Source organism: Girardinichthys multiradiatus, chromosome 4 (assembly GCF_021462225.1).
Source record: "Girardinichthys multiradiatus isolate DD_20200921_A chromosome 4, DD_fGirMul_XY1, whole genome shotgun sequence".
Taxonomy (NCBI): Eukaryota; Metazoa; Chordata; class Actinopteri; order Cyprinodontiformes; family Goodeidae; genus Girardinichthys; species Girardinichthys multiradiatus.
This window is the reverse complement of record NC_061797.1, coordinates 27,698,492-27,724,719: the sequence shown is the minus strand read 5'-3', so window position 1 is coordinate 27,724,719 and position 26,228 is coordinate 27,698,492. Positions and strand designations below refer to the sequence as shown.

General features: G+C 41.7%; 1 long non-coding RNA gene across 1 annotated transcript in view; it reads right to left on the bottom strand.

The window, feature by feature from the left end:
* Positions 1–4,229: 4,229 nt before the first annotated feature.
* The window catches only part of LOC124866559, a 34,790-nt gene continuing 12,791 nt past the window's right edge, over positions 4,230–26,228 (bottom strand). The window contains exon 4 of the long non-coding RNA XR_007037856.1: positions 4,230–4,410. This is a non-coding gene — a long non-coding RNA (uncharacterized LOC124866559). The remainder of the gene's footprint in view (positions 4,411–26,228) is intronic.

The following is a 26,228-nucleotide window of genomic DNA, read 5'->3' as shown; positions in this document are numbered from 1 at the left end:
GTATTTAAAACAAACAATGAAGAACGCCCCTCTGTTTTTTTTTATTTGTTGATTCTAGATTCGCCCCCTAATGACAAAATCCTATTAGCGCGTTTAGTTACGCCCCTTGGCCATACCCCCCGAGACACCTCGGCAACAGCGCAGACGCGTTAATTCATTAAACAGTGGATGTGTATTGTCAGACAATGCTCCAGACTTATATCCAGGAAAGTGCTATTTTCCTCTTAATTACTTTTGACTACAGTTGGTGTGAAGACTGTCTGAGACAATGCACACCTGTGGATGTTTAGAGGTCTGCCCATCTATTCATTAAACAGTGGATGTGTATTGTCAGACAATGCTCCAGACTTATAGCCAGGAAAGTGCTATTTTCCTCTTGATTACTTTTGACTACAGTTGGTGTGAAGACTGTCTGAGACAATACACAAGTTGTCTGCTTTAATTCAATAAACAGTGACATGTCTGAGGATTTTATAACCTTTATTTTTTATTTTTTCAGTTTCTTGTTACGTTTTACATAGACATACTGGTTACAACCTCTGGCTCCCACGTGGAATGAGGAGAAAACTGTTTTCTCTAAATCATCAATAACTATTGCTCTAAGATGAAAAAAAGAAAAGCTTAAAGTAAGTAAAATGATCATCCATTTTACCAAATGGAGTCTCTCATGATTCCAAACAAAGTCTTTTAGCTGTAGAATCCATTTCTAATTTGGAAACAGGATGCTGAGCACTCATAACAATTTTTTTCAGTTCATTGGTTTCTCTGTTTTAGATGATCTCTACAACAGAAGCCAATTCATCCTTCTTTTCTAAATAGCATCTAAATAACCCCCTGTGTTAAAACAAAATGAATTTACAATCTGTCAGGTTCTCTCTTCTTATCAGAATTTCGTGTGATGTGCCTGCATTAAATTGAGTGACCTTTAAAAGTGGAGAAACTACATGTTTTGTTTTTAGATGTAAAAAACATCTAAAAACATACAATTAGAAAGATTCGCTTCCTTGTAATGACAACTTCCGGTTAATGACAACATCCGATTAATGATGATATCCGGCTAATGACAACATCCGATTAATGATGATATCCGGTTACGTCACAGGAAGGCCCAGCCACCGGAAGTCCCGCCCTAGGATGTCCCAGCCACCGGAAGTCCCGCCCACCTGTCAAAATTTTCACACCTCATTTGATTGAAGGATGTCCTTAATGTCTCTCATGCTGTACCTTTATAAACTGATTTCTTTCTTCCTACTCACTTTGACATTTAATTCATGTTTTTACACGTCAACAGAAATGACAGTTTGACAGAGAAAATTTGTTCAGGTAAATTTTATGCTGAATTCTTCCTCCTATGTAACAGGAGTGATTGCTCATTCTGTGCATACCTATGAAGAGCCTGTAATATAGAAAACATATACAAATTGCAAAATATTTTCCTAAAGTCTAACGGAAAAATGAAAAGTGCCTCTGTTTAAAGCTATACAGAATATTGAGATGTGCTGTTGGTAGAGCTATTAAACCCATATTTCCATTGGTGTTAATGTCAGACACAAGCCCTAAAGGAGAGGGCTGACTCATCTTAATATTCTCAATAATTTTTAATCACAGGCATTCATTATATGTTATATAAAGTCAAACGAATTAGTCAAACAGGATTCCAATTATACTCCAACATTTCTTGGTAGAAGTGCTGTAAATTTCAGTCTTTTAAGAAATGCAATAATAAGCCTTAATTTGTAGATTGTGCCTTTATATACAGTTAAGTGCAAAGATATTTGTACTCGTACTTGTACTCGTTGTCTTCCGCTTATCCGGGACCGGGTCGCGGGGGCAGCAGACTCAGCAGAGACGCCCAGACGTCCCTCTCTCCAGACACCTCTTCCAGTTCTTCCAGGGGGAGCCCAAGGCGTTCCCAGGCCAGCCGAGAGACATAGTCCCTCCAGCGTGTCCTGGGCCGTCCCCTGGGCCTCCTCCCGGTGGGACGTGCCTGGAACGCCTCCCGAGGAAGGCGTCCAGGAGGCATCCGGTATAGATGCCCAAGCCACCTCAACTGGCTCCTCTCGATGTAGAGGAGCAGCGGCTCTACTCCGAGCCCCTCCCGGATGGCCGACCTCCTCACCTGTATCTCTAAGGGAGTGCCCGGCCACCCTACGGAGGAAGCTCATTTCAGCCGCTTGTATCCGGGATCTCGTTCTTTCGGTCATGACCCAAAGTTCATGGCCATAGGTGAGGGTAGGAACGTAGACCGACCGGTAAATTGACAGCTTTGCTTTTCGGCTCGGCTCTCTCTTCACCACAACGGACCGGCACAGCGCCCCCATTACTGTGGCAGCCGCACCGATCCGTCTGTCGATCTCCCGCTCCATTCTTCCCTCACTCGTGAACAAGACCTCGAGATACTTAAACTCCTCCACTTGAGGCAGGAACTCCCCTCCAACCTGAAGAGGACAAGCCACCCTTTTCCGGTTGAGTACCATGGCCTCGGACTTGGAGGAGCTGATCCTCATCCCACCCGTTTCACACTCGGCTGCGAACCGCCACAGCGCATGCTGTAGGTCTTGGCTAGAGGGGGCCAGCAGGACCACGTCTTCCGCAAAAAGAAGAGACAAAATCCACTGGTTGCCAAAACAGACCCCCTCCGGCCCTTATCTGCATCTAGAAATCCTGTCCATAAAAGTTATGAACAGGACCGGTGACAAAGGGCAGCCCTGCCGGAGTCCAACATGCACCGGGAACAGGTCCAACTTAGTGCCGGCAATGCGGACCAAACTCCTGCTCCGCTCGTACAGGGACCACCGGGTTCTGGGATTGCCGCCGCGACAGGCACCGCAGACCTTACGGCCGCAGCTACGGGCAGTAGCATCGACAATAGATGCAGAGAACATGGTCCACTCGGACTCTATGTCTCCAACATCCCCCGGGATCTGGTCGTAGCTCTCCCAGAGGTGGGAGTTGAATACATCCCTGGCTGAGGGCTCCACCAGGCGTTCCCAGCAGACCCTCACTATGCGCTTGGGCCTGCCAAGTCTGTCCGGCTTTCTCCTCCTCCAGCGGATCCAACTCACCACCAGGTGGTGATCAGTGGACAGCTCAGCCCCTCTCTTCACCCGAGTGTCCAAAACATGCGGCCGAAGGTCTGATGATACGACAACAAAGTCGATCATCGACCTCCTGCCTAGGGTGTCCTGGTGCCAAGTGCACTGATGGACACCCTTATGTTTGAACATGGTGTTCGTTATGGACAATCCGTGGCTAGCACAGAAGTCCAATAACAAAACACCACTCGGATTCAGATTGGGGAGGCCATTCCTCCCGATCACGCCTCTCCAGGTGTCACTGTCGTTCCCCACGTGGGCGTTGAACTCCCCCAGCAGAATAATGGAGTCCCCGGGAGGGGCACTATCCAGCACCCCCGACAGGGACGCCAAGAAGGCCGGGTACTCCGCACTACCACTCGGCCTGTAGGCTGAAATGATAGTCAGAGACCTCTCCCCAACCCGAAGGCGCAGGGATACGACCCTCTCATCCACTGGGGTAAATCCCAACACGAGACGGCTGAGCTGGGGGGCAACAAGCAAACCCACACCAGCCCGCCGCCTCTCCCCGTGGGCCACTCCAGAGTAGAAGAGAGTCCAACCCCTCTCAAGGAGATGGGTTCCAGAGCCCACGCTGTGCGTGGAGGCGAGCCTGACTATTTCTAGTCAATATCTCTCGACCTCCCGCACAAGCTCAGGCTCCTTCCCCCCCAGCGAGGTGACATTCCACATCCCTAGAGCCAGCCTAAGCATCCGGGGATCGGGCTGCTGAGGTCTCCACCTTCGTCCGCCACCCAATCCTCTTTGCACCAGTCCCGTTATTTGTATCCTTGGAATTGTTATGATTATGGGTTGTTTGGCTTCTGGTTTTTTCTTATATGTTCTCACAGTTTTTGAATCATGCTTCTGTTTATTATTTTCCTGGTCATGCTTTAGTTTGTTTTCAAGATTCTCTGTTTTTGTAAAGTTCAGGACGGAGGACCCAGAATTTCAGCCAGAAACACAATAAAAAGTTAAGATTTATTCAGGAGCAGCGCACAGATACTCAGTACTCCACCAGCCTGGAACCCGGCATCACTGGGAACGGAGAGGCAGGTTAGTGGCTTGAAAAAGCTTGGGTAAATATATATGAGTCCAAAGAAGCCACCCACCTTAAAAGAGTCCGTGTAGGGTGGAGGAATCAGAATAGGCTCCTTTGCGGGGTGCGGTCCTGGCAGTCTCCAGACCGGGAGGATCGGTGCAGAACACGCCGCAGCCAGAAGTCGGATTGCCGACAAGGGGGGAAGATCCAAGACTTGGTGGTCGGGGGGGGCAGTAACTGGGTGAAACCCAGGAGGCAGGCTCAGGCAGACAAATCCAGGGGCGAGGCAGGAGGCTTTGGTCGAGAGGCAGAAACAAGATCGTGATCCAGAGGCGAGAGACATCCAATGAGGGTCAGCCAAGACAGGGAAATCCAAGATGCAAAAAGTGGTCAAAAAAACGTGGTCAGGCAGGAAGGAATGCTGGACATCTACTAACTGGTAGGTTTTCAAAAATCTGGCACTGTCTGCCTGTCTGAGGGCTGAATATAACTGCAGAAAAACAGGTGCATGCCATGACTGTGATTGCGCTCCAGCGCAGCAGCAGACAGGGGAAGCAGATTAGCCAATTACATGAAGACAGAGCAGGCAGACGGGCCAGAATCATAACAGTTTTTGCTCCAGCCATGTTTTGTTCTGTCTGTCAATTATCTTTATTCGGTTCACCAGCTCCAAGTTAATCTGTCTCCTTGCTCCACCTGTTTCACACTCCATATATACATACTTGACCTGTTTATTCCTCGTGGAAACATTTTCTAATCATGCTCAAGTCTTGTTTTTATAATCATGCTCAAGTCTTGTTTTTATAATCATGCTCAAGTCTTGTTTTTCAAATCATGCTCATGTCTAGTTTTCTGGATCATGCTCATGTCTTGTTTTTTCCTTGCCTGTCCATGCCTGCTTCTTCCTCCACCTGTGACTGAGTTTTTGTGTTTTTCAAAGGATTAAATCCTTTTTCACTTACCATCACGCTGCCTGCTCGTCTGCATTCTGGGGTCCTATTTCGCAAGCCCTAACAGGAATATTGAAGGTTTAAAGTAATCTTTTAATTTTACCAACATGTGTCATTGTACTGGAAGTAAAATTAACATTTTGGACTGACCCAGCCAGAGCCCTTACCTGAATCTGATAGAGAATCTGTGACTGGAGCTAAAGATTAGGATTATGGCAAGGAGGTCTTCCAACCTCAAACATTTGGAACTGCTCACCAAAGCTGTATTGTCAATAACAGTGGAAACATGCAAAACGCTGGTCAGTAATGATAAGGGTTTGATTGCTGTAAGCCTATAGAAATGTTTCCATAGGTCACTAAGAAGGGTATATATAGTTTTTGATTTCCCATTTGAAAAATGTAAATTGAAACAGATTATTTTTGAACTTTATTCTTCTTTTACGTAGTTTTATTATCTTTTTAGAGATGGTAGTCTCCTTTTCACATCAGAAACATCTTAGTTGAATGAAAATTTTTAAAGAACCGGATTTGTTTTACACAAAGGCACTAAAAATAAAAATAGCAAGTTTGGTTAACACTAAAACAAATACGTGAAAACTTTCATAAGTACTCAAACCTGGATCTCTCCCCACTATCAGCAACTGAATTTCTGTTGCGTATTCAGATGAACATGTCCACAAAGACCCCAAAAGTTCATGTGTCCTTCATGACAACGATTTGAAAGGTCACATTTCCACATTCCCTGATGCACAGTGAAATGATATGTTAAAGAGGCTTTGCTCATTTCGTACAGGCCTTTAAATGAAGGTTGCCAAAACCACAGTTTTTACACTCAGAATGTAGAAGAGTGGGAGTGCAAAGTTTTATAAGACAAATCACTTTTAGCTGTTATACGAAACCTGCTCATTGTAAATTTAATAATTGAATACATATTGTGTTTTATCACCTTTTTTCTTTCTTCCTACTCATTTTCACATTTAATTAATTTTTAACTTGTAAACCCAAAAGACAGTTTGACAGTGAAAACGTGTTCAGTGAAATTTTTTTCTTCTAGTTAACGGGTTATTGCTCATTCTGCAGATGTCTATAAACAGCAATGTAATAAATAAATAAAATGTGAAGTTTCTGTTTTTCTTAAAAATCTTATGGACAGGGATGGAAAACTGCATCTGCAGAAACTAAACCTGGCAGCATATAATGGAAAGTCACAATAAAAAAATTTTCATATGATCATGATTTTTAAATTAGAAGATGGGACCTGAGGATAGATTATAACATATTTAATTATGCCCTGTGTTGTTCATCCTAATGCTAGAACAGAACCTTTTAAAATGTTAAAGTGGTTTATGTATTTCAAGCCAGGGAATCTTTTTAAGGAAAGAAGTACATTCTGAACACTTTTCATATCACAGTTCATTCATAAAACCAAGCACATCTTAAATGCAATGCAGCACTTATCCTGAGATGTATTTGTATGTCAGAGAGAGTGTGTGTTAGTGTTTTTGTTTCTATGTTGGGGGTGCATGAGTGGGTGCAAACACAAAATCTCCGCTTGCCCAAAGGTGCACATATAAATGCAGTTGATCCCAAGCGAACATCAGTGAGATGAAGAGAGACGATGAATTCATACATGCTTGCAACTGAATATCCTGTAAGTGGGCGGCCTCCTCCTCTGGCCACCTACTGCGCAGCACTTCCTGATGTGGAGGAAGGTAGCCATCGATTTGATCTGTGCATGTGTGCTTGTGTGTGAGAGGGATTGTGTGGGCAGTAATGCTATCTAATTCTACCAGCGAGGGATGATGCATGATGTTTAGGAGAGATAATGCAGCAGGGAGGGTTTGATGGGTGATTGCGTAAAAACTTGGATGCCGACAGTATGTCGAAAAGATAACAAGATTCTGCTGGTGGAGACAAAACTCAACCTGACAGGCTCAAATTTATAAATGTTGTGTCTTTTTAAACAACACTTTATAAAAGTTCTACTTTTAGGGAATCAATACTGAATTCATGTACTTAGTCACTAAGGTTGATCTTAGAAGCCTCTTTAGAAAAGTCTTGTCAGGCATTGACAAAGGGAAGGGCTAAATCCTGTTTTATTAATAAGATGTAAATGACCCCTTGGTGTTTTCAGTTCTGACACTTTCTATTGATCTCACCAGTTAAATTTAATGATATATGTTTTTTAACAGTGTCTAAAACTCAAAGCAATATAGTAGATGATATATCTTAGGGATTTTCAATTGCTTCAAACAACAATGTTTATTTATATAGCTCTCCTGATGAAGATAACATATTTTATTATGAAAGCAATAACAGTCAAATGGACACAAATTACTGTTGGTGCCCCTCAGACAGCATCTTGTTTCACTGACAGTGACAGATGATATATATATATATACACACACAGGGGTTGGACAATGAAACTGAAACACCTGGTTTTAGACCACAATAGTATGGTGTAGGGCCTCCTTTTGCAGCCAATACAGCGTCAATTCGTCTTGGGAATGACATATACAAGTCCTGCACAGTGGTCAGAGGGATTTTAAGCCATTCTTCTTGCAGGATAGTGGCCAGGTCACTACGTGATACTGGTGGAGGAAAACGTTTCCTGACTCGCTCCTCCAAAACACCCCAAAGTGGCTCAATCATATTTAGATCTGGTGACTGTGCAGGCCATGGGAGATGTTCAACTTCACTTTCATGTTCATCAAACCAATCTTTCACCAGTCTTGCTGTGTGTATTGGTGCATTATCATCCTGATACACGGCACCGCCTTCAGGATACAATGTTTGAACCATTGGATGCACATGGTCCTCAAGAATGGTTCGGTAGTCCTTGACACGCCCATCTAGCACAAGTATTGGGCCAAGGGAATGCCATGATATGGCAGCCCAAACCATCACTGATCCACCCCCATCCTTCACTCTGGGCATGCAACAGTCTGGGTGGTACGCTTCTTTGGGGCTTCTCCACACCGTAACTCTCCCGGATGTGGGGAAAACAGTAAAGGTGGTCTCATCAGAGAACAATACATGTTTCATATTGTCCACAGCCCAAGATTTGTGCTCCTTGCACCATTGAAACCGACGTTTGGCATTGGCATGAGTGACCAAAGGTTTGGCTATAGCAGCCCGGCCATGTATATGGACCCTGTGGAGCTCCCAACGGACAGTTCTGGTGGAAACAGGAGAGTTGAGGTGCACGTTTAATTCTGCCGTAATTTGGGCAGCCGTGGTTTTATGTTTTTTGTATACAATCCAGGTTAGCACCCAAACATTCCTTTCAGACAGCTTCCTCTTGCGTCCACAGTTAATCCTGTTGGATGTGGTTCGTCCTTCTTGGTGGTATTCTGACATTACCCTGGATACCGTGGCTCTTGATACATCACAAAGACTTGCTGTCTTGGTCACAGATGCGCCAGCAAGACGTGCACCAACAATTTGTCCTCTTTTGAACTCTGCTATGTCACACATAATATTGTGTGCATTTCGATATTTTGAGCAAAACTGTGCTCTTACCCTGCTAATTGAACCTTCACACTCTGCTCTTACTGGTGCAATGTGCAATCAATGAAGACTGGCTACCAGGCTGGTCCAATTTAGCCATGAAACCTCCCACACTAAAATGACAGGTGTTTCAGTTTCATTGTCCAACCCCTGTATATGTAAACTTTATTTTTAATCATGGTGCTTCTTGAAAATTTTATTAGACCTTAAAATGTGTGTTATTTTTATGTCTATGCATTTGGCAGACACTTTTTTTAAAAGTGACTTACAAAGAAGGATTTGACAATGTAGTTAATATCACAGCCAAAGATAAACTATTTAGAAGACAAATCATTTGTCTGGTTCTGTCAGAGATGGCAGGGAAGACAGTATAAAAATAAGGTGCAGGCATAGAGGGAAGCGCAAAAAGAGACAGTAGAGAGGTAGGTAAGTACAGGGTAGGTGCTAGAGTAGGAGATGCTCTCTGAAGAGTGGGGTCTTTAAGAGTTTCTTGAAGATAGCTCCTGTTCTGGTAGCTCTCAATAGGTCATTCCACTATTGTGGAACAACATATGAAACAAGTCTAGATTGTCTTGAGCGTGGTGTAGGCGCTACTAGCCGACAATCCATTGAGGACTAAAATGACTGTCTCAGGATATGAGCCTTTGCGAAAGCATTCAAGTACATGGGAGTCATTCAGTGAGGCACTTTGTAGGCTAATTTCAGTGACTTGAATTTGAGGCAGTCAGCTAAGGGTCAACAGTGGAGCTCAACAAACAGAGGGGTGATGTGTGCTTTCTTTTATATTAAATGTGGGTGAATACTTTATTCACTCTCCTCCAGGCTAAATTGTGAACTTTCTGTGGTATCACAGCAATCATCTTTAGATGAAATGTAAAAATTAAAGTAAAATCTTACTGGTCTCACAAATCTAGTCAGAATATCCTCAGTCATCACTGATGGGAGCTGTCATTAACCTAAATGTGCCTAACTATAACAAAAAATTTACTATTTACTAGTAACCTTCCATATTTCCTCTTATTTCTCACATTAGACATCATCCAGCTGGCCCCCTTTGTCAGTACATCAGATTTCAGCCAGGAGGTTAGCAGGAGCAGAGAAAATAAAAATTGTTTTCAGCACTACTCTGACAACAGCAAGCGAAGTATCACCTAAACAGGAAATGATGGAGAATATGAACCAAACATGCTTGTCTTTTACCCTGCTAGATAACCCCTACACAGCTCAGCTCACAAAAATCCTGGCAGTATTACTCCACTTAAATTAAAGTGTCCTTTAAGCCCTGTCTGCCGATATAACCGTGTCTTTTATCAGCTCGTTCCTGATGGATGTGCAGAGAAATTTTTATTGTGTGACGTCAGTCATGTGTGCGTCAAAACTTTGATGCCGAATGGCCTGCAGTGAATATCAATGAGTCCACTGAGTAAAAACTGTGCCTGAAATGCCAGACTGTTACAATTATACCAATAATTTTCTCCTTCGCCTGCTGCTTTCCCTTCTTCGGAAAATGCAGCATTCACCAGCACCTTTAAATGCCCGCAGTTAACACCAATACAACAGCTAAACAGTTTTAGGCAATCAGACAGTCATCACCAGGCATTCATGTTTGCAGAATTACTCTCTTGGATGCAGTATGCAAGGTTTTTCTGTTTCCTTCTGAATCACAGCCTTAAGGAACATGGTGAAACCATTACTCATGCACAGCAATGCAATTGGCATTTCTATTGAGAGACAGTTAGTATTGGTTCCTACCAAAAGCAAGCCATCTTAGAAGTCAACCATGCATGTGAAAAAATAAAAAAGTTGGTACATGGAAAAAAAAAATTAACGCAACTCCAGATACAGAAATAATAGAAAAAAAAGTCATACTCTGAGAACACATAAATTTGATCCTCCATTGATATTAGCTGAATTCTCCATTGTATATTAATGATTGACTGTGTAGAAAGCAGTGCACTGGAAAAATAAAAATGTTGACTTCACAGTGACATTTAAAGAAATACCACCCTTTATCCTTATGTTGGGTGTGAGTGATTTTATGTGTATGCATGAGGGTGGGTGTTTTTTTTTTGCGACAGGTTGGGTCTTGAACTGCTCCCTCTCCTGGATCAGCTTCCTCCCCACCACACCGCCTGCCGGTGGTTGGAGTCTCTGCCCGCTGGTGTACTTGTGGTTCTCGGTGTCCGCGGCTGGGTGCTTTGGTGTGGGCTGGCTCACTCCCGGTGGCTGCTTCCCGGGGCCTGGCCCCCTGGGCTCTGTCGGGCCTCTGCTTGGGGGGTGGTGTGTCCCGAGGTCTTGGGCCTCTGGGTCCATGGCTGGATCTGCTCGGGCGTGGACGGCTGCCGGCGGGGCCTGTGGACTCGTCGCTGCGGCTCCCTGGGGCTTCTGCACTGTCGCTGCTGGGTGGTTCCCCTGGGACTCTCCGCTGCTCTTCTCTGGGGGGGTTGCGGTAGTCCCGGCGGTGGTTCTCCTGGGGTTCCTGTGCTTTGGGGGGCCTTTAGATGTCTGTGACTCAGATCTCCGTCCAGGGACCATGGGGCAGGCCTGTGGATCCTCACACTCGCTATTGCATATTTTTGTGGAGAAACCTTGTATACAAAAGCGCGTCCATACCCATACTCACAGGTGTTAAGCTTCAGGTGTTGACAGATACACAGATGTTCTATTGTGGGCTGCACCTCTCATTAAGTACATTTTACATTCAGAATTACCGTGTACTATTTTGTTAAAAAAAAAAAAAAAAAAAAACAGCTGCAGGTGTATAAGCAAGCAGGGTGTAATCTTGTATTCTCTTTATCCTTCTTTCTCTCCTCCACTCTTTCCTCCTTTTCTCCCCTTTTTCCCCATCTCTCTTTTTTTTGAGCTTCTTTTTTTCTTTTCATTTCAGTCTCCGTGTCCGTAACAATTGAAATATTCCCAAAGAAGTTTATAATAAAGTTTCTTCTATAAATATCAAGCAGAGCTTTAAAGCATTAGCTGTGATGCTCTGCTTGTGAAAGTAAATCTGTTGGGCAATTTCTTGGCACTCAGACAACAATTCTGAGCGATACTCTGCCAGACAGGACACAGTAAAAAAAAATAATAATAAAATAAAATACCACCCAAATCACCAGTATCCTTATGAAATGTAATCGTTTTCTGTTTACAATTTGTTTCAAGACATTGTGTAGAAATGTAAGAAATAACACCCTGGAGACAAAAAATTAAAGCAACCTTTCCAAGATTTCTAACTTTTTTGCTTCCATGTGCTTTCTCTGGATTCAATTAAATAGTGTAAAAAGAATGAGCCAGGTCATGAAGTATGTTGTTTTAATCAGAAAAGAGCTACGTATACTGTTCAGGGTATTCAAGGGGCTTAGCTTCAAACTAACAAATAATAATAATAACCTTTCATGTAACAGGAAGAAAAGCAGCCTGGCAACAATTGTGGTGCAGGGCAATGAGAACTGAGAAACATGCTTTATATACTGGAAGCAATAAGGGGATGGACTTGAGTGATGTGTTAGAAGGTGGCAACAGTGTGGTAGAGTGAAGAACTAAATATACAACAGAAGAAAGGTTAATAAGTAAACCAATAATTAAACTCTTTAAAAAAAACAGAGGAGCTTCACAAAAACTGAAAATCTACAACACTGACATAGCTAAGTTTGTGTTTATGCCAAGTCAAACCCTGCCCTTAGCAACCTACCTCTTTTGTTTATACCACACCACAAAAATAGGATTGATTTAAGTTTGTCTGTGTATCATGCATTATAAGAGCCATATGGTACATAATTCACTTATTAGTTTATACCTCAACAAATTAAATTCCTCATTGCCACATATGATTACATTATGTACACAGCTGAGTTATCACCTTGCTGCACAGATCTTCAATGGTGGCTGTGTTCCCAACCACACGTTGAATTCAACACATTGAATTCTCATTTTTAAACGTGACTTACTAGAAAATTGCTAAAAATCATCAATAAGTGGAATGTTTTTAGCTTGATTTAAAAGCTATTGATTGAAAAGTTACATGCACACATATTTACGTTACAAATACAAGTCTCTGTTTAATAAATTTGTCAGTGGGGTTTTACATGAGTCTAAAATTTATTGATAAAGATTACTTACAGTTTGTCATCCTATATAAGTTACCCTAAATAGGTTCAACAGTCTCTGCTGGAATGATTGTTTATTGCATTTTGTGTGAGGGTAGCTACTTGATTATTCCACTCAGACAACAGATTTGTGTTTTTTTGTTTGTTTGAGTGGAATTAATCATGAATTGTGTTTTAAAGACCAAACAGAAGCAGGAGATACAATCAGGTTTTATTCTCCATCTTCAAAACTGATACCAAGTTTAAAAGGAAGAGGTACTTGACAAATTCATCTTCATTTACAAAACCAAAGTCAAATTAGATTTTATGTGCCACTGATGCAATCTTACTGAAGTAAAGAACACATTTTAAAGCCCACAGAATAAACACATTCATCTTCCAAACGAATGGCAAGCAGCAGACAGCGATAAAAGATGTCTTCAGGGTTCAGCCATGGGCTCAGATGGAACAATGTTATTTATTGTTTGAGTATAGCCATAAGTTGTTCCAGGAACCTGTAACAAAAGACTTTACCAGCTACTGCCAACTTATAATGATAAAGGCCCCATTTTGTTTCAAATGTGCAACTTTTACTCAGGACCAAAAGCCTAGATGTACTGTGCACAATTTCTTTACTGAATTGCTATAACCAAAGCATAAAGATGAAATTAAAGACTCCAACAAATTTCAGCACAAGTAAAATACAGATCTTCAATATGTTAAAAAATGTCATGATGCGCTGTCAGCAGCTGTCTTTAACAGAAGGCCACTAACACTCATCAGTGACATTATAAGCACACCCCTCTGTCCTCCCTCCCTCCCTCTCAGTCTACATCGCCTCCTGTTCTGGAATAACTGCTGTTTATCTTTAAGTGGGTAGAGTTAAATGCATTTGGATTTTCTAGGATTTTATCCCCAGATTAGGTGTATTTTCTATTGGTGCCTGGACCATATTCACAGAGAAACTGAAAAATAAAGTGTCACAAGATGGATTTCCTTTATCTACATATTACAAAACACAGCTACCACTCAAACAAGATTAAAAGAAAGGCTGACAAAACACACACACACACACACACACACACAGACTATGAGCAGCTGGACAATATGGCATGGTTGTTCCCTTGTTTGATAAATTAGCTTAGTTTATTTTATTTAAAGCGTCAACACAACCAATCCCTCTAGTTGCACAAAGGCACGGGTATGAGATTTTTGTGTCTGTTGAGAACAGACTGTCCTATATTTATTAGTTTTTTCAAGAGTCACAGTCAGAATAGTCTTTTATTTGTCCCTCAGAGGGGAAATTCACAGTATTCAGCAACAAAGTGGCCAGCAAAGAGAACACACTGAGATATATTAGATATATTAAAAACAAACCAAGCAGACAATGATAAAATAATAGAGTAAAAATATATTCAGTTTTGCAACATATAGAAATAACTTTAATAAGTGAAGTAAATTCTACCTGTTTTATTTTGTTATAATTGCCCATATATTTGTGCAAAAAAATTCCAAGAATGAAGAATATACTGTATAAAGAGGACTGCAGAAACTGAGATAATTTTATACCATACCAAAACATATTTATCAATGCTTTTTACAACTTTCACATATTCATATAGATCTTTTACAATGTAAGCAGAAATAAATCATAATTTAAATAGCAGAGGTTGCTAGAAAAAATATATATAACGCTGTGTTGGGACCCCAGCCATGGGTTACAACATTAAAGGCCAGTAAGAACTTTTCTGGAACTTAAATAAATCGCATTAACCTACTTCCAGCACAGCCAGGAACAGGAGTAACAGCGGACTTCCCGTGACATCACTGTTTGAATAAAAACCCTGCTTTGCAACAAACAGACCTCTTCCACGCAGGTCCCCAGCAGAACTGGATGGACGGACACAGCGCGCTAATGTCTCTTTGATGGCAAACAGACATAACTCTTCAAACTGGATCCAAGAGTGTAATACGATCACGCGATCATATGCACTAAGTTAAGCAGGAATGAACTGCTGTTTGTGTATCCAGTATTCATTCATGAACTGGGATAATTAAGGTGCAAGCGTGGCTTGACTTTTTTTCCGAGGTCTACAGAAACAAACTGTGTTCCAGAGAGTTCCCAGCAGAGACCCTGTCTCTAACATGCCAAGTGGAGTGGTTTTCCCAGTCTGAAGGAAGGACAATGGGACCGCATCACCGTGGCTACAGCAGTTACCACGGTGTAACCAAGAGGTAGTGTTTGGGCGGAGAGTTTAGTTTAGAATGAAATAATCTAAACAATGTTCGTTTTATGACATTTGGTTTTGTTTGTGTTGAAAACACAGCTATCTTAGTGCTAGCAGATTAGCTGTTCAGCACATGTGCCTAGTTGATGTGTTCTGTGTTTTTAAAGTTAAGACGAACTTTATTTAAAGGGTGATTTTTAAACATAGAAGATCGGCCATGACGAGTCGTCCAAGCTTATGCATTTCAACCCTTTTATTAGTGGTATTTTAAAGGTATGTGTTTGATTCTAATGATAAGCTACAAGTTTCTTTTGTTAGCCCCAACCGCTAACAGCTAAGAACATGTACTTGCCTACTATGAGTTAGCTAAAGATCATTTACCCAAAAAGGTTGTTAGTTTTCAATCTAGGAAATAATATTATTTTACCAAACTTGATAACTAAGAAAACACCATTAAGAACCATTTATCCAGAAATATTTGGCTCTTATTCAAAATAATATTGCCTTAAATATTATACGATTTCCTTAATAATATTTCTTTAAATATTATTTTAATGAATAAAGGCAGCTAATTAAACACCGTTGATAATTGGTCATCCAGAAGGTTGGTTTTATTCAGCAAATCATTCTTTAAAATATTATTTTATTAAAATAATGTTTTATCTGATCTTGCATTGTGAATGGTTGTCTAAAGCTATACCGATTATTGCCTAAGTTAGTTCCAAGACTAACTTCCCTTCAATTCCAGATTCTTCAAGATAATCCTTGGTTCTCAAACATAAATAACATTGCATGGTAATTTTGTATCACTCTTTCGGTCATGGTTTTCAATCATCTTTGATTCACTTGTTTATATTGTACATAGCCCATTGGTCTTCCTTATTCTTTCATTCTACTTGGTAGTTTAGTTGGGTTGTTTTAGTATAGTAAAGAGTTTGTTGATTGAAATATGTTTGACTTTGAGTTGACTTATTTTTTGTTAATAAATTCTTGTATTTTAAGAAATTGTGTGAATTCATTCCATGTGTGGGCAGAGTTTTGCTGTTCAATAATGCCAGAGCTTGGCTCACCCCTTTCAATTTTGTCCTAATACCACCGCCTTACAGGGCTGATATTCACAGGACAACCCTTAACAGACCGAAATATTATTAAATAAAATATGAAACTATTAAAACTAAATATTAAATAATATATGAATATTCATAATCATAACAGCTGCTAGACTATCTGTGACCTGTATTTAGAAATTCCTGTAAATATACAGTTTTATAAAGTGGTGTGCAGAGGATTAAACATATACAGTACAGACCAAAAGTTTGGACACACCTTCTCATTCAAAGAGTTGTCTTTATTGTCATGACTATGAATATTGTAGCTTCATACTGAAGGCATCAAAACTATGAATTAACACATGTGGAATTATATACTGAACAAAAAAGTGTGAAACAACTGAAAATATGTCTTATATTCTAGGTTCTTCAAAGTAGCCACCTTTTGCTATGATTACTGCTCCGCACACTCTTGGCATTCTGTTGATGAGCTTCAAGAGGTAGTCACCTGAAATGGTTTTCACTTCACAGGTGTGCCCTGTCAGGATTAATAAGTGGGATTTCAAGCCTTATAAATGGGGTTGGGACCATCAGTTGTGTTGTGCAAGAGGTGGATACAGTACACAGCTGATAGTCCTACTGAATAGACTGTTAGAATTTGTATTATGGCAAGAAAAAAGAAGCTAAGTAAAGAAAAACGAGTGGCCATCATTACTTTAAGAAATGAAGGTCAGTCAGTCCGAACAACTGGGAAGACTTTGAAAGTGTCCCCAAGTGCAGTCGCAAAAACCATCAAGTGATACAAAGAAACTGGCCCAACTGAGGAAAACTGCCCCAGGAAAGGAAGACCAAGAGTCACCTTTGCTGCAGACGATAAGTTTATCTGAGTCACCAGCCTCAGAAATCGCAGGTTAACAGCAGCTCAGATTAGAGAACAGGTTAATGCCACACAGAGAGGAGACTGTGTGAATCAGGCCTTCATGGTAAAATAGCTGCTAGGAAACCACTGCTGAGGACAGGCAACAAGCAGAAGAGACTTGTTTGGGCTAAAGAACACAAGGATTGGACATTAGACCAGTGGAAATCTGTGCTTTGGTCTGATGAGTCCAAGTTTGAGATCTTTGGTTTCAACCACCGTGTCTTTGTGCGGCGCAGAAGAGGTGAACGGATGGACTCTACATGCCTGGTTCCCACCGTGAAGCATGGAGGAGGAGGTGTAATGGTGTGATGGTGCTTTGCTGGTGACACTGTTGGGGATTTATTCAAAATTGAAGGCATACTGAACCAGCATGGCTACCACAGCATCTTGCAGCGGCATACTATTCCATCCGGTTTGCTTTTAGTTGGACCATCATTTATTTTTCAACAGAACAATGACCCCAAACACACCTCCAGGCTGTGTAAGGGCTATTTGACCAAGAAGGAGAGTGATGGGGTGCTGCGCCAGACGACCTGGCCTCCACAGTCACCGGACCTGAACCCAATCGAGATGGTTTGGGGTGAGCTGGACCGCAGAGTGAAGGCAAAAGGGCCAACAAGTGCTAAGCATCTCTGGGAACTCCTTCAAGACTGTTGGAAAACCATTTCAGGTGACTACCTCTTGAAGCTCATCAACAGAATGCCAAGAGTGTGCGTAACAGTAATCAAAGCAAAAGGTGGCTACTTTGAAGAACCTAGAATATAAGACATATTTTCAGTTGTTTCACACTTTTTTGTTCAGTATATAATTCCACATGTGTTAATTGATGCCTTCAGTGTGAAGCTACAATATTCATAGTCATGACAATAAAGACAACTCTTTGAATGAGAAGGTGTGTCCAAACTTTTGGTCTGTACTGTTTGTTACACACATAAACCTACTTTCAAGCCTGTTAATACTGAGAACTGAACCCCTTGTGTTTAATTCTTTGTTCTAAAGGGATTTAAGAAATAATCAGACAACTTAGACATTAAACCTAGTTATTTTTTACAGTATATTAAAAAGATAGGAAAGAAGAGGAAATTTTGCACACCTATACCTTGTTCAAACATTTATATTGAAATGTGAATCACCTAGGAAAGGTTTGCTGATTGGTTCTGAGGTTTTGTGTTACTGAATCTCTCTGAATACTCAAAGTTCCCAGAGAGGATGGTTCAAAAGAATAGATCAGGCAATCAGAGGCAGACTTAGGGTGACATGCTGACTAAAGTTTGAGATAACCGTTGATAATTTAAAAAATGACATAAATAATGGAATCGGGATTAAAATGATAATAGACATCAAAGCTCTAAGCCTTTTGATCTCATTATCATTAATGCAATGTTACAAGGTGTTATTATAATTAATCCATCAAGTTTATCACAGACTTGTTTCCCTAAAAAAAGATGATTGATCCACCTGACTTTACTTTTCTCTGCTGTAGGTTAAATCAGTTTTTTGAAAAATGCACAAATATTAGAAACATTTTACAGCAGTACCTTTAGGGGCAGTTTTAATGAAGCTACACAGTGAAAAAAGAATCAAATTACACACCAAAAAATTACATAAACTACATCATATAGTGAATAAGCAAAGCCAAGGCAAAAAGAAAGTCTAATAGGTGTTTGTGGGCCTTGTATTGTTTGTCAAAACTCACATTAAACACCCTGAAAACCAACCTTCTTTCCTCTTTATTTTTATTTTTGTGTTTTTGCAGTAACATTAAGCTGATACTGTGACAATGAGTTCATCCATGAATCATTACCTTGGCAACAATGACTTTAGATGTTGGCAGCGTCACTTCTGTCAAATAGAAGCATTGGTATGTGCATGCTGGCAGAAAGAGACAAATGTTTTGGCCAGTGTTCCAGCATCCCATGTGTCACTGACTTGATAGCATTCTTTAATCCACTCCATTTACTGTCTTTTCCACTAACCCAGAACCCATGATTTATCATAAAGGAGGAAGTGATAAAGGAAAAGAGAATATGCAGAAATGTGTTGGGTCCATGCAAGTCCTGACTAGTTTTGAAAAGAGAAGTAAGGTATATGATGTTGGCATTGATCCGTTTTGCTTTAAGTATGATCACACTCTATATTCTCCCTGTATTGCTTTTGTAAATGAAGCTGATCTATTTTTTATTTTTTTTAAATCTGTTCAAAAAGTTTTTGTTTGGTTGTTTTTATCTTTTTCTGAGCTTGTGTGAATGCCACCTAGGAGACCACATTGAAAATAGTATAAACACCATCCTTGATTATGTAAAGCGTATACCCCTGTCACTCTATTGAGTATCAGCCTTGCAACTATGACTAAAATTTTGCAGCACTGACAATAATTTCATCCAGTCTCATACCATGCTATGCAAATGTGTTATTTACTTTAAGATGTGCAAAGGTTGAAACTGAAAGTAAAATTTAAGCCATCACGGTTGTCTTGCTGTAATTAATTAATTTAATAATTTTTTGACCACTTGGGGACACCTGTGGAACTCTGAAATATCTTTGGTCATTTGATCCATCACTATAAAAACACTAGACGCAGTGACTGTTAGGACTTGTGCAGCGTAGAAACCCAGAATGCAGACTAGCAGGCAGCATGACGGTAAGTGAAAAAATATTATTTAATTAACAAAAACTCACTCCAGATGAGGCACAAAACTATAAACGAGCAGGCAAGACAGACATGGCATGATCCAAAAAACCAGACATGAGCATGATTTGAAAACAAGACATGAGCATGATTTGAAAAATGTTTCCGCGAGGAATAAACAGGACAGGTGTGTATATATGGAGTTTTGTCCAGGTGAAACAAGAAGACAGATTAACTAGGTGCAGGGGAACCGAATAAAATTAATTGACAGGATAGAACAAACGTGACTGAGCAAAACAGACTCATGAGTACAAACTAACAGAAACTAGAAAGACATGAAACCAAAGCATAACCAGATCCAAAAACCAAACTTGACAAAACATGATCAAGAAGATAAAAATTAAAGCATGACCAGGAAAATAATAAACAGAAGCATGATTCAAAAACTGTGAGAAACAAATAAGAAAAAACCAGAAACCAAACAACCCCAAATCATAACAGTGACATCATGCAAAAGTAATGTACCTAGTCATAATTCAGCAGGACACTGGGAAATCCTTTCATTGAATTCCAATTTACTAAAACTTTTCACAACAGCAGTGCATCAAATGCCACACATACATCAAAGACATCATAGGACTTGATGTTCCACAAAATGTTCTTAATTTCCTCATGTTTAGACATTTGCAACAGGTGTTTTTAAAAAAGGCAGCATGCATGGCAAGATGCTAAAAAGTGTGACAGCAGCTTTGGATTTATCACACAGTCACCTTTTTAATTTATTTTTGTAGCAGAAAAGAAACAAGATGGGGAACAGAGCTCATCTGCCAATAGAAAATAATTGTTCCTTATATACAATTTTAGTCTTGTCTCTAACTTTTAGTGTGTTTTTCGTATCTGGTAAGGTTTTATAAAATCTGTGAATTCTTACTGTTCAAGAGTGAAGAAATGAGAAAAGTGTAACCATGATTTCAGGTGGAAGGACAAGTGATAAATGGCTTTTTTGGTAAGTGGGTATATGAAAGCTTAGATGCTGCCTCTAGCAAAACATTTGCATGTGGAGCAGTTTTAATCCATTACTGTGCTACAGGTTCACAACCCACAATTCAAATTATGTACCCCTTCTTATTATACCACTGGCAGCAAATGCATCTTGGTCTCTTAATTATTTTTCTTTGTAATAAAAAAAACATTTGAACAAATATTGGATTAATGCCTAACAGATTAGATGATTGTTATCAGTGCTTCAACTTTTACATGCCTCTGAACTTAAAAATAAACCTTCTCATAAACAGCTCAATACATAAACATGATCTTTGGGAGTACAAATTGCATTTGTTTGATCTGCTCTTTTTGCATCGACTTTCCACATATTTACTGGTTAAAGTAATCTGACAAGATCTTGTCAGCATGATTACTAAAGAATATACAAAATGATCCACATTTTAAACCTAGGATACTGAATACCACAGTTTTTTCCTGAAGGAATAACTACAGGGGTTGGAAAATGAAACTGCAACACCTGGTTTTAGACCACAATAATTTATTAGTGTTGGGTTTATGATTATTGATTGATTAATCTTGATCAATAATTATAATTACAAATCATAACCTGACAAAATCAACTTCCTAACCAAAATCCTCATTTATGAATCGAGACCAGAGATGTTTCTGGTGTTGTAATTGTGGCTCAATGTCTTTGACAATTACAACCGTTAAATACTCCGTAATAATTAATAACTATTGCCGGAGATGTCACTGTTTAATCGACCGTTTCTGCCAAAACGTGTGGAACGTTAACCTTATTTTGACTGACGACTCACTTTCGCACGCAATGAACACAAAACGCTCTCTCTTTATCTATGTGAATATTTATTAATTTTCACCTACTCAACATGCAAAATTCTACAAACACTGGGGTAACACATCTAAATAAGCAAAATTCAACAAACGTTAGTGGGTATGTATTGCATCAACCAGCAGTTTATGGCACAACAGACGAAGGAAATGAGAATATGAAGAGTGGTGTGGTGGCGAGTGGTGGGGGGTTGGAGCGCAGCTCCGACTGTCCTTTATGATCTTCTGATCATAAAACTTCCCCCAACTCCTGAGCACAAAGGATTCTAACTTTTGGCGGCAAGCTAGCACAGTGAGATTGAAGACAAAGGGGAAATGGAGAATTTTACCATGAGGTCGTTTAACAGTCCAGTCTTACAACGCACCCGCGTTGACTCTCAGATAGTAAACACAAGCAGCTCTAGGACCGCGGCGGATCCCGATATCAAAATAACACATCAAAGTTTCAATAAGCAAGGTTACATGCATATATTATTCAGAACACATGAGATCCTAACAAGCCATTCTGATTGCTTCTACAACCTCTGACCCTGCCCAGGCCTTCTAATAAAGAAATAAAAGATTAAATAAAAGATGGGTTTTACTTGTTGAAGCTTCCTTCGGGGCAGCGAGTGGGAGGAAAAAAGGGGGGGCTGAGTGTTGTTGCGCGTCCGCAGTTACACCAAGAGAGCGGTCAGTCCTGTCCTTTGGTCTTTTTGACGAAAAGGAAAAATAGGATCTGACCATCAGCAGTCAACTAGGGATGAAACACGATGGAGGATCGTTTCCTCGAACTCCGTGTTTTAGTTACCTGTTAACTCACGTCTTCGATCGGCAAAGTGAAATTCCTGGCCTTCTTAGTCCAAAAACCTCAGTTATGAATTGTTCGTTGGCCAACAAGAGAGAGAAATAACTGAAGTCCACATGGGATCTCTGTTACTTCCAAGGACGCTCCAGTTGCGTGGCGACCCCATCAAGATTGCCAGCTGGAAAGCAAGTTTTAAAATGCCTGCCTTCCTATATAGCGTCTTGTGACGTCAGACTTGAGACGCCCCGTCATAACAGTCGTGATGCTCGACGGGATATGGAGGCGCGCACTGTCCGGGATACAAAATGGCCGCAAGCATCAGGAGGCCTGGTGTCTGTGCAAATAGTCCAATATTCAGCAACAAGTGGTCCAACATTCCCCCCTAGGTTCAAAGGGTGAGATGAATCGCAGTCTTTGAAGCTACTGGGACCATTCTGTCCTTTGCTGAACAATCAGTGATCCATGGCGAAGCATAACAAAACCAAGTGTCTCTGTGTTCCTCAAAACCTGTGCCTGGGCAGAGTAGGGGTCAGCCTGGGCAGGACTAAACTCTGACTAAACTCATACCTTTCTACGTTGTTCAATGAGAAAATACAGGACAATACATTCATGTCATCATTACATTCCTTGGTCATCAGTTTTGGTAATCCTGAGACAAAATGAAACAATAAAAGATATCGTAATAAAAAAACAAAATCATGGTTCATAGCTTATTAGTCCAACTTCTATTAGGCACTGGACCCTGGCTGTGTCATTGGCAAAGGCGGTGCTATGAACCGTGGGGGAATGAATGTGAGGGAATCAATCCTGACCTGTAAATGCTTAACCTGTCTGTATGCGGTGTGTGCCATTCCTGCCGTCACGACCCATCCGATCACAAGGAGAACCACCATGACGGTCATAGTTTGGGTTTCTGTCCATTCTGTTTGCCGGGGGAACCGAGGGAAAGGTGTGACGCTTAGTTCCGCAGGGGTGAGGCTGAACTTAATCTGTTTGGTACCTTCCACTATCAGTTGTTTTTCAATACTAACGTCAATGCTGAAATTATATCCCTTGAAAGCATCCATAATTTAAATTTCTGTATCGTATCGATCGAGATTAAGGTGATGAAGGATTATGTAACCGAGATGTAGGAGTGCACCTTGGGGTACGGAGACGAACATGGTTTGGTTGGGTAATTTTATTCTGGTAACGGTGTCATGCTGATCGTAGGATAGCAAGGCTTCTGTTACTGGTGTGCTTACAAGCCATCGGTTACCCGCAGGTTCGACCTTGGTTTCTAACCCTACATCCTTCAGAGTTATCTTTGCCTGACAATTTTGTTCGGGAGCTCCCTCCCTTAAACCACACATGTAATCGGTGACATCTCTAATAAATGGGTTACTCGGGCACACCCAATGGAGGTCCTTGGTTTTGGTGCACAAGTCTAAGTTGGGAATCAAATAAAGCTTTGGGTCGGCCTCGTGGTAAGCCAAGAGTGATGGGGTTTTCAGTTGTACGTGTGTGTTTTCCTTCCAAACCCCGACATTTAACACTGTTTTAAGCCTGTATACGTTTGCTCTTTCGATGATAGGAAGATTGAGCATAAATCCTATCTCTAGGTTATCCGGATTGACAAAAATTGGGATTGCACTGCCTAAGCTATAAGCTAGGTGTGTTTGTGGAGGTTGCAAGGTGTCTGTTGTGGTGGACTTTAGGATTTTCTCTACCAAATCCAGCGGGACTAGGTAAGTAGGTATCCGTCCTTCGGTTAGGCTGTCTACCGATGAACCAACTTCCCTAATCAGGTCCTGCATCAAATCTCTTACAACCTGTGTGTACATCAAATCATTCCTGACCACTTCTGTGAGGGTTTGCAGTGCATGCAGGGTATTGTTAATAAGAGTGGAGTGTAAGTTTACAGTAACCACGGTGCCCTGGAGGGTCTTGGTTTGTATGTCTAATAGTCTCTGTTGGAGGAGTCGTCTTTGCTGGATTTCTGGCATTTCGTCATCCAATTCTTGCACGTGTCTCTGAATAGTTTTCAGGCTAACGGAATTTGCTGCTGAAAGGCCAATGGAAAACAGAGATCCCAGCACCGCAGCTGAGGCTATCAATCCACCTTGGAATCTCTTTGGGTGTTTACTGCCGCTGAGGTCCTCTTCGGTGACCATGAATTTTTGCAGTTGTTTGAGGATATAGATTGTAGTCTGTTTGGCATGGTCTATGGTGTCGGGGGTTTGAGTCCCCTGAGGTCTTCCTTCAGTCATCAGTGGCGGAAGACGGATATGTTTACAGTACACCTCCCACGGGTCTAGGCGCACGAAAACCCTCTGCGTGTGGAGTCTACAGTGCGTAATAAGGAGCCCAGGGGTGTCTTGCAGGACTGTGCCGGTTGGTGGTCCTATCTGTATTACGCCGGTTGGTAGAGCAAGTGTGGAGCCAATAAGAATGCCAATCATCCAGATGACCTCCATCCTGCAACAGAGAAATCCTGATTATAGAAGGGAAACATTTATGGATGGAGTTGTTAGTGGTTAGGGCATGTTAGTGTGGAGTTTATTTACATGCACCTATCTGACTGACACTATGCGCTCCCCTCTCCTCCCTCAGTTCCGGAAGGGAGCCCTGTTTCTGTGGAGGAGAGTCTGTGGTAGGGTTTGATCTGGTTCGCATGAACCCATTTGTACATCGGGGCCTGTTTGGATTTTGAGATTCTTATTCTGTAGGCCACTGGTGAGAGTTTACCCACAATTTCAAAGGGGCCAGCCCATTTTGGGAGAAATTTTCTGGAGCGTCCGGTTGGTAGGGCAAATCTGAAATAGAAGTCTTTTTCACCCACTTCGTATTCACGGTGGGCTGCTTTCCGGTCATAATATGCTTTTGCGCCCTCTACGCTGGCTTCCAGGTTTGTTTGCGCCCAAGCGAATGTGGATCTGAGGTGCTCCTTCAAGTCTGCGACATATTGGTGTGCTGTGTAGGCAGTTGTCACACTCACATCTTCTGGATGGTACAATAGATGGAGTGGGAGAGTCATTTGCCTTCCAGTCATCATCTCAAAGGGTGTCACTCCTGTAAAGCGTTGGGGGGTGGACCGGATGACCATCAGGACTAAAGGGAGTTTGATGTCCCAGTCCTTTCCATTGCCGCTAACATACTTCTTTAGCATGGCCACTATGGTACGGTTCATCCGCTCCTCCTGACCCGACGATTGAGGGTGGTAGGGAATGTGAAATTTTACTTCCACCCCCAGAATGTCAAACAGCGCTGTCATGACGCTTGAGGTGAAATGCGTCCCTCTGTCTGAGTTAATGGACAGGGGAAGGCCCCACCGGCTGAAAACATGGTTCAGTAGAAGAACAGCTGTGGTTACAGCTGTGTCGTTTGGTGCAGGTAAGCATTCAACCCACTTGGTGAAACTGCACGTCACTGTTAGGAGGTATTTGTTACTTCTGGCCGATTTGGGGACTGGTCCAACCCAGTCGATTTTCAGGTGGGACCACGGGAATGTGACCCCCCTTCGCTGAAGTGGGGCCCGACCGAGTGCTTGTGACGGTTGGAACTGGCAGCAAGTCAAACATCCTTGGATGTAGATTTGGGTGTTGTGAGCCATCGAAGGCCAGTATGCCACCTGTTGTAGGGTGTGGAGTGTGGCTTTAAGACCCCTATGACCCCCTACAGGAGAGTCATGAGCGTAGGCTAACATGATCCCCCTGTGGTCAGTTGGTACCACCCATCGGGGCGTCCCGCACCCGTTGTGGGTGTAGACTAACAAACCTTCCTCCAGCTTCAGGTGGGGCAGGTTACGTTGGAGGGTTCTCAGTTCTTTGGTCTCGCCCGTCGCCAATGGCGACGTTTCCGTTGACCGACCGCTGGCCACTAGCTCTGTAATGGTGTGGAGGTTTGGGTCTTGGTCCTGCATGGTTGCCAAGTCTGTGTCACTGGGTTTTCGTCCAAGGTGGAGAGTCTCCCCGGAGCTTTGGGGATTTTCACGCCTCTCCTTTGTCTGTCGCCGAGTAATGGCACAGATGACGTGGGTATGAGAGGTAGGAAGCTGTTCTTTTTGGAAACTCCATGTGGTTCCACTTTCAGCTCCCAATCGGGCTAGACGGTCTGCTTCAT